Genomic DNA, 15,336 nt, shown 5'->3' on the forward strand with positions numbered 1-15,336 from the left:
ATACTTTGTATGACAGTTCAGGCCAACAAATATTTTTGCTCCAGACATAGTAATAGGTGTGAGGATGCAGAGATAAGTAAGACAACGTTCCTTCTAGTACTTATAATAGTTTGGCATGTATTATTTACACGTTTCTCCGTCTCTTCCCTACTCCTTCTGTCTTCTCCTTTCTGCTGGTGGGTCATACTGAAAATAAAATCTAAATTTTAGGCTGAGCCTTTATAACCTTTCTGTTACATGTCTATGATGAAATTTCCCCTTATCTCTCCGAGAAAGCACGGGATCCTCATTTCTTGTCTTTCTTCCTGAAGATGACTTACCTATTTGGAGAGATCGAGGGAAGGAAGGGAGCAGGTAGGTCTCACTCAGCACCTTTCTCTCCACCGAATGTGACACCTCGCCCTCTAGACCCTGGGCCTCTGCTGGTTTCCGTCTGAGGAAATGGCATCACCTTCTACCCAGCAGCTCAGATCCTGGACCTAAGAGTGTCCTCGATTCTTCTCTCTTCCTCATCACCCACTTGGAATCAGACACGCGTTTGTGACCTCCTTCTCCAAAAATCACTCCACATCTGTCCACCTCCCTGTACCCTCTCTGTCCCCGGAGTCCAAGTCTCCCATGCCACCATCTCGCACCTAGACCCCTGCCATTGTCACCTCCCTCCTACCTCCTCCTCGTCTCCTGCAAGCCATTCACTACACAGAAGCCAGGATATTTTTAAAACTACTTTTAAAATGTAGTCCTTTGCTCAAAAGCAGGCGATGGCTTTTCATTGCAGGAAATAAAATCCCAACTCCTGATAACGCATTAGGCTGTTTGTAATCGTGCTCTTGGCAACACCTCCCCCCTCTTTTCCTTCTATTCTTCTGCTCACCCTCTCCAGCCCTACTGGGTGGCTTACTCTTCCTCAAATTCTTGAACGTTGCCAGGGAGTTTTGTGTTAAAGTCTCTGCATTTGCTGTTGTTGCTGCTAAAATGTTTTTCAACTATTCCTTTTCTCTCAAATTTTGGCATTTATTCCCTCTTTCTACCTGGCTCTTGTAGGAATGCCATTTCCCGAGTGTGACTTTCCCTTGGCCCTACCTATCTGTCCACTTTTGTCCCCTGTCATTGTCTATCCCCTTCTCGCCCTTTTTAGTTTACATTCCTAGCACTTTAAAAAGTGTCCACGTCTGTCTCTTCCGTTAGAATGCCTGATCCATGAGTTTTGTTCATGGCTTTGGTGCCGAGAACAAAGTCTGGCACAAAGTAGGTGCTCAATAAATTTTCCTTGGGTAAAAGGAAAACAGCACCATTCTCAGAGCCCTGCCCATTTTCTTTTTCAGAAGTCCTGTTCTCAGTATGTACACAGCTTTTGCTCCGACACACGGGAAGCTTTCAGGTTGCTGTTAGTTATCTCTGTCCAGCCCAGGTCATTTGCCAGGGAGAAAATAGGCATCCATCAGGTCTCAACTTCAGTGTGAACTCTTGAGTGGACGCCTTCCCCGAGTACCCTATCCAAAGTAGATCACTTTCGCCGAAGATGTTCTCTTTCTCAGCATCCTTTGGTTTCTTTCTTCACAGGGCTTATACTTGCTCAGTTATTTGCTTATTGACTTCATGCCATAGCCTCTCTTACTGTTGCAAAACTAACTTGTGCCAAGAACCATGCCATCTCTCCATCTCTCGCTGGAGATCCGATGTGGTCTCCACCCTCAAATAGCCTTCGCTTTAATAGAGGGGCAGAGAAAGCAAGACGGACAGATGTCACTGCAGCAGAATTCTGAAGTGTGGAATACTAGACAGGGAACATTTGTTGTGGATGTTCATGCCAGCTAAGCTAAATTCACTTACAACTGCAAGAAAGTGTAAGACACAGCTCAGTCAAGGACTCACTACATAATCAGCTTCCTTGTCTATAGGATAAAGATCACAATAATGCCAACTTATTGGGGATGAGGATACAATGGAACTGTATGTGGAAAAACACTATAAAGGGCTGAGACTTGGTAAGATATGTGTTAACTTCACAATGCTTGTTGTTGGAAACAAAAATGCCAGTTCCTTCTAGCAGAATTTGATTCCTTCCCTCTCTGTTGTTGGTGCTGCCAGCTTAGTATGTATCTGCAGCGGATTCTTGGGGGTGCAAACCAGGTTGGTAGGAAGACACAGTGGTGCAAAATTTCTCTCCTTCCCCACTGAGACACGCTTGTCCTGCGGCTGTCCCTGACTTCTTGGAAAGCCGGCCAAGATAACGTCCCTTGTCACAACCAGATGTGCAAGACCTGCTCCAAGCTCTGGCCAAATTGGGAAGAGCCAACAGAACAACAAAACTGAAACCGAATATGGTGCATGCTACCCTGGAAGGCACACAGGTGGGCACACGGACTGACAAAAAAAGTACGCATTTCATCTGGGGCTTGATACAAGTAGTTCCAGAAAAAGCAGTTTGGAGCTATTATTAGTCAATTCAGTATCTAAGCAGTGTCATAAATGAGGGATCTAGTCACATGGAAATCTATCCAGTCCAATGGAAATCAAGTTTTCATTTCAGTTTGGCAAACATTGAGTGCTTATTTCATGTCAGGCTCGCTTCTAGGAACTGGGGTAAAGAAAACAGATAAAAATCTTTGTCCTGATGCAGCTTACATTGTAGTGGGGGAGGTGGTTAACATATACAATAAAAAGTTTATAACATATGTAATAAATAGGTTATAATGGATATAATAAATAGGTTATAATAGATATAATAAATAAGTTATATGTAATTTTAAAGAGTCAGGGATAGGGCAGCTCGAGTAAAGAGTATAAGATGGGCAACTAGCTATGCATATATATCTAAGCAAAGGGCATTCTGTACCAAGGGAAGGGTCAGAGCAAGACCGGAGTGGGAGCATGCCCAATGGGTGTGGGGAGTAGCAAGGAGACTGATGTGGCTGGAGGAACACTAGGGTGGAGAGCAGTGGGAGGTGAGGTCAGGGAAGAAATGGGCATCTGACCCTGCAAGGTTGTAGAGAATCTTGAGACTTTGGCTTTACTCCTGTGAAATGGGAGGGTTTGGATCAGAAGAGTAACATGGCATATTTAAAGATCCATGACTAGATGCTGGATAGAGAGTGGGCTATGGAAGGGGGCGTTCATAGAGAGAATGATTATTGAACTATTCCAATAATCTGGGTAAAAAAGACGATGCTGGATTGGACCCAGAAGTAGACTCGCTTTGGATATATGAGGAATACACAGCCAACAGTGTCTTCTGCAAATTATTGTGGATTAATTAAACAGTTACCGTGCTTAAGAATACTGTCTTTTTTGAACTTTAAAAAAAGTTTCGGTGTGTTATCTCGTGTGATCTTTAAAAATTTTTTAAAAAATGTTCTATTTATTTTTGTGAGAGGAGATAGCGATTGAGAGAGAGAGAGAGAGAGAGCGAGCAAATAAGGGAGTGGCAGAGAGAGAGAGAGAGAGACAGAATCCGAAGCAGGCTCTAGGCTCTGAGCTGTCAGCACAGAGTCTGATGCAGGGCTCAAACCCACAAACTATGAGATCATGACCCAAGCTGAAGTCAGATGTTCAACCAACTGAGGCACCCAGCCTCCCCTCATGTGATCCTTATGACAATCTCGTGATGCAGGGCTGGGTGCGGGGAAGGGCTGGCAGCCTCATTCCCAGCACCGGCTGTGAAATGGTTGTCCTGGGGCCACATAGCGTGGTCAGTGGCTGAACTGGGACTCTCAGCCTCTCAGTCCCAGGCTCCTTTCTTGTCTCATTTCTGCTGGCTGCCTTTGCATCTGAGCTCTTACTTAGGTCTTACCCTCTATTTTTCGAGCTCCCACTGGACCATCATCATCTTTAATGGCCTCACTCATATCCATCCAAACCTCAACAAGGACAAACGGGAGTCAACAAAGACTTTCTGGCTCCCAGGCTGGACCCCACCCCCACCCCTCTTGGCCTTTCACGTCCCCCACAGGTCTCTCCCCCTCTGACACTGCTCGTCTGGACTGAATTCAATTATTTCTCGTACTCTCATTACAGTCTGACCAAGATTTATGAGTTGATAATTGTCTGAAAGTAAGACCACAAAGTATCATTTGTGTTTGAGGCTAACCTTCCCGGTGACCTTTAGGATTAAAGGCAAAATGAAAAGTGTGATTTCTGCAGAGCCAAAGAGGGTAATGTGATCCAACCCGGCTAATGATCCAAAGCCTCAGATTTCCCTGGTGGAGGACACATTAAAGCTGGTACAAAGGGGGACAACTAATCCCGCAGGTTCATTTCACAAATTAATTTTTTGAAGGCGTCACAACCTCCCTCTCTCACTTTTGGGTGCATTCTGAGTGACGTTTTCCAAACAGGATGATGACAACAGCTCACACCTCTAAGGCCTTTATTGGATTATTTTTACAGGCTATTGAAAAACACTTTTTTGAGCAGCCCTAATTGAAAACAGACCTCTCCCCTCGCCCAAGTTAGCAAACGGAGCATCACGGAAAAAAAAAAAAAAAAAAAGAATTCATGGAAACTTTCCCAGGTCGGTGGGTGAGACCTGATCGCTCACTTCCCCGAAGCACCGTGTGCGAAATAATGGCTCTTCCTCACGTGCCCCAACTATTCAAAGACACGGCTGCAAAGAAAACACTTCTTGAGCCTCAGTTTATAGCTTCCAGCCAGCCTGAAGCATTTGGGAGGCATTTGTGGTTCTCTGTCGGGAATGTGCAATACTGTGTCATTCTGAGTTAGAAGGCCACTTCCGAAGGGAAGAGGGGCAGTTGGCTTCTGTCCCATGTAGTGAATCATAAAATGAGAAGGCCTAATAAATATGAAGCTGTGATAATGCCTTCCGTCTGCTCTGGCAGGCTTGATGTTCAGTTCAACAAGTATTTATTGTACCAGGCACTGTGTTGGATCTTGTGAAAAAATTTCTGCAAGACCTCAAGGAACTCACAGGCTAGACTCTCCTCTCAAGGCGAGCAAGGACCGAGGACTCTGCTTGGGCTGGGGTTGGGAACAGATTGGGGTGTTTTGCAGGTACTGGCCTTGGATCAAGGGGAAACAAAGTCATTGTGCTTGGAGGAAGGAGACTCAGGAAGAAGTATGGACTGCTCGTAGTGTCAAATCCAGGGGGTTGGGCGTGGGGTTAAAAGAGTGAAAACTGGAGCTTCATGAAGGCAGGGACTATCTGTGTATTTTCCATCATTGTACTCATCTGGTTCACCAAAAGGTAGGATCAACCATTGCTTAATTTCACAGTCCTCTCCCCCCTGCTCCCCGCTCCCGCCATAGGAACGTGTGGTGATATCTCTGAACACATATATTGTTTTGGACCAAGTATTAGAACACACTGTCAAAAACATGTATTTATTCCACTTTGGTGTGTTTCTTCAATGTATTGTTTGCTTTCTGTACAGCATTTCAAACCAGTCTAACACAAACATGCACCTGTATTGCTTAGCAGATACCACAGTAGACTCTGAAGTTCGGCTGTCTGTTCCATCTATAAAATGGGGCTATCAGTAGGGGCAGAAAGCATGTAAAGCACCTAAAACAGTACCTATTCTAAAGGCTCAATAATGGTTATTAAGTGCTCATGAATGATTCTCAAGATTATTCACTAATAAACATAAGCAATGCTGATCTCTCAGATATCTGTGACACCTTCCAAAAACCTTCTCACTTTCCCCCCACCTGTTTGTTCTCTTTGTTCTCTTTCCGACTATGACTTGGCCTCCAATCAACTCTGCTCTCATGGTCTGCTGTTAGTACTTTGTCTCATTTATGTGTCTGGCTTCCCGTTCCCCTTAAATATTGGCTTGGCCTGTACCCCTACCTCTTGCTGATCCACATGGCTTCGAGTCAGCTCTCAGCTCACATCTGGCCTCTTGAATCCCCACCCCGCAGCTGGTGCCCTGGTCAACCCTCCGTCTGGGTGAAGTCCATCCAGAAGCGCGCTAAAGTGGGTTGAAACCACTGGGGAAAGTCAATTGTTAAAAATTATAGGAATTTTGCGAGTTGGTTGTTAAACATAGCCACCACTACAACTTAAATGATATCAATTTGCAATCAAATAAATGATAGGGATGACAGAGTTAATAAGTACTCCAAATTGATTGCCTCCAGATTATTTTATTATGTTTTACTCTGATCTGTACTTGGGATTATACATGGAGTACCATGTAGTGGTTTATTCTTACACATCTTTTTCCAGCCCTCTGTTCTGTGATATATGTTGCTAGCTTGAAATTGGTCTCACAGGGATTATTTATACCATGGCAATTGGCATGAGCTACGTATTAGAACTTCTTTTCCCTCAGAGAGCTGGTTGTTAAACATGGCCTTGCATACCACGGGGCCCAGCTCTCCCAGTGTGGCCTATTGAGGCTGCTCAGACTTCTGCCATAGCAGCTATGACACTGTTTGCAATTCCTGGTACATCAGTTGTATCCTTTACTGCTCTATGACCAGGTGGAGGGTAGGGACCAGCATCTAGTCATCTTTGGAGCACAGTCTCCCTTTCCCTAGGCTGCCCTTATCCCAGCCTATTTGTAGAATGAAAACTTGAATGTGGGCTTATGAAAGGGTGGTTTCTGGTAACATCTGCCAACCTTTCCCAGCCCTTCTCCTTGATCTCACAGTGTAACAAATGGAGAAAGGGAAAATGGCATCAGTGACTGTGACTTCATTCATTCTTGTAACTGGAAGGAGTTGGTTTTCAGTTGGGGTGGAGTTCTTGAGGACACTTCATGGCTAATGTACTGCACCAACACACCTTAAACCAGGCTGTTTCTATCAGCAGTGATTATGTTTTCAAAATGGGTTAGTGCATGTCTGTGTGTGTGTGTGTGTGTGTGCAGTATAGACAGGAAGAAGATTCACATTATTGAGCTATAGGAGGGAGAAGGTAAGAATGTGGCTGTTTAATCATTATTTATTTTTTTATTTTTATTAAATAAATTTTTTAATGTTTATTTTTGAGAGAGAGAGAGAGACAGGGTGTGAGTGGGGGAGGGGCAGAGAGCAAGGGAGACACAGAATCTGAAGCAGGCTCCAGGCTCCGAGCTGTCAGCACAGAGCGGAACTTGAACCCACAAACTGTGAGATCGTGACCTGAGCTGAAGTCGGATGCTGAACCGACTGAGCCACTCAGGTGCCCCTAAACATTATTTAAAGATGCTAGGGGCGCCTGGGTGGCGCAGTTGGTTAAGCGTCCGACTTCAGCCAGGTCACGATCTCGCGGTCCGTGAGTTCGAGCCCCGCGTCAGGCTCTGGGCTGATGGCTCGGAGCCTGGAGTCTGCTTCCGGTTCTGTGTCTCCCTCTCTCTCTGCCCCTCCCCCGTTCATGCTCTGTCTCTCTCTGTCCCAAAAATAAAAATAAAAAACGTTGAAAAAAAAAAATAAAGATGCTAAACATGTTCCAAAGTTAGAAGAGTTTTTGGTGATCAGACTATTAATACAAATGTTTCCATTCAAGGCTTTTGCCTTGAATTTGATGCCTGCATTGGAATGTCTAAATAGTGAATACCAGCTCCTTGTAACTGGGAATTCTTGAGGGGTCTAGGAAATAATATACAGCCCTGGGCCTGGTACATTCATAAATTTCATATAATGATAACTAGTTAACACTTTCCAAAGAGTCCTAAGAAACAGCCCATATGAACCTTCACATTTAAAACTCAGCTTCACACATTTTATAATTAAATAGCCTTCCAAGTGACTTACAACTTGAGGTTTTTCTTTCTTCCTAATAGACAGCCTTGACACCTTTTAGGGTTTGGCTGTTAACCTGGGTGGTTGCCTTTTGGGAATAATCCTGAGCTCTGGAGAATAAAAAGCCATTGCCTGTGCTTATGCAAAAGGATCACAAGGGAGACCCAGGTGGCCTCACTCCCCAGTAACCTGAAACATGTTGTTAGGTAAGTCTGTTAGGAATGTCACTTGCTCAGGTTTCTGACTCTGGACACAGTAAGACACTGTCAGAGATGAAACTGCTCTTTGGTTGAAAGCTGTCTTCTAACATACAGTTTGGGACAACTGAGATCCGTAGGGCAATCGATCTGATTTTGCCTTAAAAATTGCTTCAAACAACATGTTGCTGGCTTTCTTTCTAAAATAGTCATTTTGGCAGGGCTCCTGGGTGGCTCAGTTGGTTAAGCGTCTGACTTTGGCTCAGGTCATGACCTCGCGGTTTGTGGATTCGAGCCCCACATCAGGCTCTGTGCTGACAGTTTGGAGCCTGGAGCCTGCTTCCGATTCTGTGTCTCCCTCTCTCTCTGACCTTCCCCTGTTCATGCTCTGTTTCTCTCTGTCTCAAAAATAAATAAACGTTAAAAGAAATTTTTTTTAAATAGTCATTTTGGACCACCTAGGTGGCCCAGTAGGTTCAGTGTCTGACTTGTGACCTCAACTCAGGTCTTGATCTCAGAGTCATGAGTTCAAGCCCCACATTGGACTCTGCTGGGTGTGGAGCCTACTTAAAAAATTAAATCAAGTCAAATCGTATCAAATTAAATCAAATCAAATAGTTATTTCAGTCTTGTAGCTCAAAGACTATGGACACAATTCCTATGTCTGACGTCTCCTCACTAAATCAGAGCCAAGCATTAAAGTACCTTAGTGAAAGTTAATGCACATTTACTGTTATTTCTACTTGGAATAATCATAATGATAGCTAACATTTCTTGGACTATTGCTATAAGCTAGGCATACTCTAGGAATTGGATGTGTCCAAACTCATTCAGTCCTATATGAGCTGGCTGTTATTATCATCATCTCCATTTCTCACCAGGAAGAAAATCGAGGCTTAGAGATGTTAAATAGCTTGCCCATGGTCACACAGAGACCTAGTAGCTGAGGCTGACATTGAACCCAGAGCAGGGTAGGATGGAGGGGGTGGGGGAGTAGATCCGGGAGGGGAAAGGGAAGATAATCTGGCACAAGATATAACCGTGTATCTACTTCCTGTAGTATACAAGGTATACGACACAAAGGGCAGGTGCTGCTTCTGGAAACTGTTGTTTCAGTTCTATGTGCATATATTTGTAAGTGCTGGGTTACCATGTAAAATCTATATTTTACAGTAGATGACAGCAGAGAAAAATGTTTGAAGAACATTTTTAAAGACAACAGGGACTCACAGGTGTTCAAGCAGGGAACTGACCAGATGACTCGATCAGATCTGTCACTTAGGGTGATCCGCCTGGGTACTTTATGCAAGGTGGACCAAGGCCAGCCAGGTGAGTTAAGTGTCTGCAAGGGTCCAAGCACCGACTAATTTCCTCCTAATTGTGGGAAGGGTGTCCATTGTGCATCTTAAAAATCTGGTTCATTCTGTTCTCTTGAGAGGCAGGGTGACATGGGCAGTCTGAGCATGAACTCTGGTTCGTTGGTCGTGAACAAGGTCTCTGAATTTTGTCTGCCTGCTTCTTCACCCAGATAATGAGGGTGATAACAGTACTGGCCCTGTGGGTTTGTTGTGAGGGTTAACTGAGTCTGGACATTTCAGCTGCTAGACCGGGGCTCAATACACGTTGGCTAATATAACTTTGAGATTAACATAAATATGGCAATATTACAGTTATGGATTCATCTAGTCATTGTCTATTCAAAACCTGTTGACCGAATAGCTATCGTGTGCCTGGAACTTTACCAGGCCTGGAGATAAAGGTCGGTAGGGGAGACAAAGGGTGATGCTATAGAAATAATAAAAATAAACTAATTATGAAGACCAATGATATAGGGGTGCCTGGGTGGCTCAGTTGGTTAAGCGTCCAACTCTTGATTTTGGCTCAGGTCACGATCTCACCATTTGTGAGATGGAGTCCCTGTGTCGGGCTCTGCACTAACAGGGCAGAATTTGCTTGGGATTCTCTATCTCTGCCCTTCCCCACTGTGCGTGCACACACACACACTCTCTCACCAAATAAATAAATAAACATTAAAAAAAAAAGACCAATGAGGGGTGCCTGGGTGGCTCAGTCAGTTAAGCATCCTACTTTGGCACATGTCATGATCTCGCGGTTTGGGGGTTCAAGCCTCATATCGGGCTGTCTGCTGTCAGCACAGAGCCTGCTTCAGATCCTCTGTCCCCCTCTCTCTGCCCTTCCCCTGCTCGCACACACTTGTTTTCTCTTCCTCTCTCTCTTTAAAATAAAATAAACATTAAAAAAAAAAAAAAGACCGGGGCGCCTGGGTGGCACAGTCGGTTAAGCGTCCGACTTCAGCCAGGTCACGATCTCACAGTCCGTGAGTTCGAGCCCCGCGTCAGGCTCTGGGCTGATGGCTCGGAGCCTGGAGCCTGCTTCCGATTCTGTGTCTCCCTCTCTCTCTGCCCCTCCCCCGTTCATGCTCTGTCTCTCTCTGTCCCAAAAATAAATTAAAAACGTTGAAAAAAAATTAAAAAAAAAAAAAAGACCAATGATATATATTTAGGGCAATGTCCCCACTGGACTTTTAACTGCATGAAGACTTCGATTTTTTTGTTTGTTGTTTTTATTCATTGCTGTTTTTTGTTTTTAGCAATTAGAGCAGTTCCTGACACATGGTAAATATTTATTGTTAGATAAATATGCCAGCCACTAGTCTAGATTTACATGCAACAAAGCACCTCTTTTCACAACAACCCTATGAGGTACAAACTCTTCATATCCTTATTCTAGCAATGAGATCGGTGAACCCCAGAATCACTCATTAAGACGTAAAGCTGGAATCTGAACCACAAGCAGCCTGATGCCCACTATCCTTGCTTTTAACCACTTTGCTACACAAAAGAGATAGTGCATTAAACACCTGCAGATATTCCCATGGCATCCAATATGGGGCACGACTGATGCACAGAGAAGGTCCACTATGTGTCACCATGTTTGGATCTGAGCTGCGATGATGGGGGAGGATCCTGATGTGATTCCACTCTGGATTGTCTGCCTTCTAGGAACCATCCAGACAGAAGGTTCCCAGGACCATCTTTTTGTGTACACCTCCTTTCCAAAGCACTGCCATCAATAAAATAATTCATTCACTGTGTGCCAGCATTGTGCTAGGAGGTGTGGGGATGAAAGAATGAGATTGAGTTTGTGCTTTCAAATTCCAAAGACTTCATCTGAGAACGATCTCTGCACATGGAAAGATCACTAAAGACACAGGTACTGGTGATGAGCTGTAGGAGCTCTGAGGTGGGGGCTACTGCCTTCCAGGTGGTAGTAAGGCCTGCAATGGAGCTTGGGTTAAAAATAACACGGGAGGCCCAAAATGGAGTCACTTATGCTAAGGCCCACATCACCAAACCAAAAACTTAATTACAGTTTCAGCTCTCTTAGAAATGGAACCTTGGATCAGTCAGTCAGGAATCACCTGATCAGCACTAGTTAGGTCATCTGCCTGATAAACCCCCTGCCAGCCAGTGAGGAAAGTAGCCTTGTTATAACTGATCTGCTTTTTTGCCAGTATTTCCTTGATCCTGCTCCCTTCTGCCCATAAAATTCTTTCATGTGTATACCTCTACATCTTCTCTCTGTCTGCTGGATGGGATGCTGCCTGCTTCATGAGTCATCGAATGAAGCCAACAAGATCTTTAAAATTTACTCAGTTGAATTTTGTTTTTTAACACTTGGAATTACAAATCTCCCAAAGTGCCGTGAGATGGATGAAAACCCCCTCTCCACAACTCAATATGGCTGCTGCCCACTTTTCTCCTTGGCCATTGGTATCTACTCAAAGGGCACCCTATCAGTTCTGGAAAGCTTGGTTTCTCACAAATTGTTCTTACTAGCTGGAATCTACCTTCTTTTGGTAGATTTTGGTGAAGACTAAGAATTGGAAGAGTGGTTGGGGAACCTCCGGGGGGGCGGGGGGGCTGCTTGATGAGCAGACAGCATGCAGTACCTGGCAGTGAACGTTTCTTGACTGAGGAGCGGGTTTCCCGGATGGTAGTAGATGTGAGCTAACGTCTCTACTAAGCTGTGTGCCTTTGAAAAAGAGCTATTACGGATGTTTTCCCTTCTGATGACACACACTGATTTCTCCACCAAAATAACAAGTCCTGAAGGCTGACATCTGCTGGAAATTGTATCCTCTGGGACCATTTTCTGTGTATAAGTTCATTTGGAGTTTTCCCTGTGCTGTGGAGAGGGCCAGCTGACTCCGCCTCTCCTGATTCCTTGTGATTCCCTGAACAAAGCCCAGAGTTATGTTTGCTCTTTCACAAGTTTGTGAAGCTCCTGGTGCCTCTGGCCTCAGGTCTGTGCTCCCCTGGGTGTAGGACTCACTGAGCTGTCTTCTCCCCTCTTGAACCCTGGGAAGCCCTGGCAGAGCCCAGAACAAGCTGCTGAGTGGCTTGTTTTGGTTCGTGGGGCCGACCCACCAGTCATCGGGCCCCATGATTGATGCGGGGCCTGTGCGCTGGGTTATGTGAACTCAGGCTGTTTTCAAGGGAAAATTTTGGTCATAAGGCAAAGCCTAGCCAGATTTGAGATAAGTGTGAAAAACACATTGCAAAAGGAAACAGACTCGAAGTTTCCTGACAAGGGAAACATTTAACCCTATGTTTAAGGAGTGTGAGAGGCACTCACGCAGAAACCATGCATCTCTGTGTGTGCACATGTCCCTGCCGGAAAGCATGACCGAGTGTGTGACAGAACGTGTGTGTGTGTGTGAGAGGGTGTGAGTGTGTGGTGTGGCTGTGTACATGTTTGGGGGTGGGGTGGGGAGAGAGACCGGGAGAGAGAGAGAGAGAGAAACTAACGTGCCTCAGGGAAGGCAGGGATATTAATCATGTTAAAAGCAATCTGGCCCCACGGGAATTTATAAGGATCCAGCTAAAATCAATGGGAAGTTTTATGAGACAATTTTCTTCTCGCCGGCTCTGGGGATTGTTTGAACTCTCATTGAGCTTCGGACGGCGCTGGCTCAGAGCTCCCCCCGGTTCTCACACCTGTGCATGAGACAATGCACATTTTCCATGTTAGCAGCTCTGAGCTGACTCATCTCAAAGGGCTGCCGCGGAGGGGGCCCTGGCCTCCCAACCGCCTGGCTCTCCAGCTCAGAACTGCAGCATCTGCTGGAGGCCAGGAGATGTGTGGGGAGGAGAGGGGTGGCCGGTGCCCTTTGTGGGGTCCAAGTAATGGGGGAGGCGGCCAGAAGCACACAGGCTTACGGTCCTCAGGGATATCAGCGGTTCCCCATTGGTTTCGGAATGCAGTCCAGATACCTTGGTCTGGCTGGTGTCCATTTCCCCCCCCGCCCCCCCCCCCCCCCAAAGCATCCTTCCCTCCCGTCAAAGCCATGCTATGTGCCCCATCCAGACCAGGCCGGGCATTCATTATTCTGTGCTCTTGCTGTGCTTCCCTCAGCTTGGAAGGCCAGCCTCTCCCCATTTCTCAGCCTGATTTGGGTCTTCTAATTTAAACAGGATTCATTATGAGCTATTTCACATTTCCATCCAGAGAACAGAAATTGTTTACCAGAAACTCATATGCCCATCACCCAGCTTGAAGAGATGTCGACATTTGGCTAAGGCCCTTATCCTTCCCCTCCCCAGAGGTAAGCTCCATGGTGAAGTCGGATGTAATCATTCCCAGTGTGCTTTTACTATATCTAAATGCATCCACAAATCATCCATAACATTGTTTATGTGATTTTATATTTTGCATAATTGTATTAATCTGCCCATGTCCTTTGGGGAGCCATTTAGCAATACCTAGTAATTTTATTCACAATTGTCCCTGATAGGGAAGGATCTCACATGTGACCAAAGCATGTACAGGGATAGTCAATCTAACAGTGCACAAGTGGTAACGGCTTAATTGTCCCCTAGTTGGCAAATATACTGTGGTTTAAAAAAATAAAATAGTATATCATAGTTAAAATAAATAAAACCTATGTGCGTTATAAATATAATGTTAGGTTTAAAAACGGGCAACTTGCAAAATTCTCTCCTTGTTTTTCATGGCTAGGTCAAACATGTAATCCTTCTCTTTAATGAAGCATTCTCTGAAAAATCCCATTGAAATGAAATGAATTATTCTTTTTTTTCCCCATAGAACTTTATTTATAACTTTCTTTTGTTTGCTTAAGGATTATTTGTTGCCCTCCATTCTCCATTATAGGTTACACTGTGAACTTCTTAAATGCAGAAATCGGATTTTAGCTGTCTTTGTATTCCCAATGTCCTCGCCTGACAGCTTGTTTACAGCTGGCGCTCAGTAAATGAATTTCTAGATACTTCCACATATTTCATGACTTTCTCTGTCATGAGATCTTTATTATCTGATGAGGAAACTGACTGTAGTACATTCAGTGACTTGTCCTTGGCCACCAAGGGCAGTGACGGACAAAATTCCAGGTGCCTCTCTTACGCCATTTCTCTGGCGCTAAACTGCCTTGTGTTAGACTTCAAGAGAGTGGGATGACTTAAATTTTATGTCACGTGCCTAATGTATTTGGGAGAGATGGTGGAAACCTTTCTTGGAATCAGAGTGCAATATACAAAGACCCCTAGAGATAGGGTGAGAAAACAGCCCAGAGAAGGAGAGCAATTTCATTTCAATTCAGCATAATTGAATACATAGGATTGCATCTCTATGTTTGTTTATTTACTTACAAATAGGAAATTTATTTATTTTATTTATTTGTTTGTTTGTTTATTTATTTACAAATAGGAAATTATTTTTTAAAGTAATATCTACACTCAATGTGGGGCTTGAACTCACGACCCTGAGATCAAGAGTCTCTTGGAGACTCAATCAAGAGTTGCATGTTCTATTGACTGAGCCAGCCAGAAGCCCCTGAATAAATAGAATGGAACATTTATAATGTGCCAAGTAATTGCGTGAGCTCACCCAGGTAGAGCAAATGGAGAACTCACTGGGGAAGTGCCTCGCAGAGCGTGGACACAGAGTAGATTTCAATAAAGGTCAGTGCTGTTTCCCTCTTTAAGGGCAGAGTCAGAACTAGACCCCAGATCTCCCGATTCTAAGGTCAGCATCCTTTCAATCCTGTCAGGGTCATGGAGAGGTGCGACCAGGAAAATGAATCTGTAGGGAGATCATGCTCTTTCTGGTAAAAAAGTGATACCATGCTTTTTCAACAGCTCTTTCACTCTGTCATCCAGCCCCTGTCTCATTTTATGCTCACATGGCCATTACTCTCTATTAGCATACTAATAAATGTTTATGAGATTATACTGTATAAACTATAAACTTTTACATATTATTAATTAACCTCATACATTGGATTGGGAGCTCCTGAACATTTACTGACTTGTAAAACAGGAGAGTGGCATAGAGAGAGCCATGTCTACAAAACTGGTCTTATCGGCTCTACCTGGAGACAGGCGTGCATTTCATTTGTGTGTCTCTGAAGTAA

At 44.5% G+C, this 15,336-nt stretch overlaps 1 protein-coding gene across 4 annotated transcripts in view; it reads right to left on the bottom strand.

The window, feature by feature from the left end:
* The window catches only part of NFIA (nuclear factor I A), a 576,975-nt gene that overhangs the window by 452,564 nt on the left and 109,075 nt on the right, over positions 1 to 15,336 (bottom strand). The gene's annotated exons all lie outside the window — the stretch shown is intronic.

The sequence above is a fragment of the Neofelis nebulosa genome, chromosome 2 (genome assembly GCF_028018385.1).
Source record: "Neofelis nebulosa isolate mNeoNeb1 chromosome 2, mNeoNeb1.pri, whole genome shotgun sequence".
Classification (NCBI taxonomy): domain Eukaryota; kingdom Metazoa; phylum Chordata; class Mammalia; order Carnivora; family Felidae; genus Neofelis; species Neofelis nebulosa.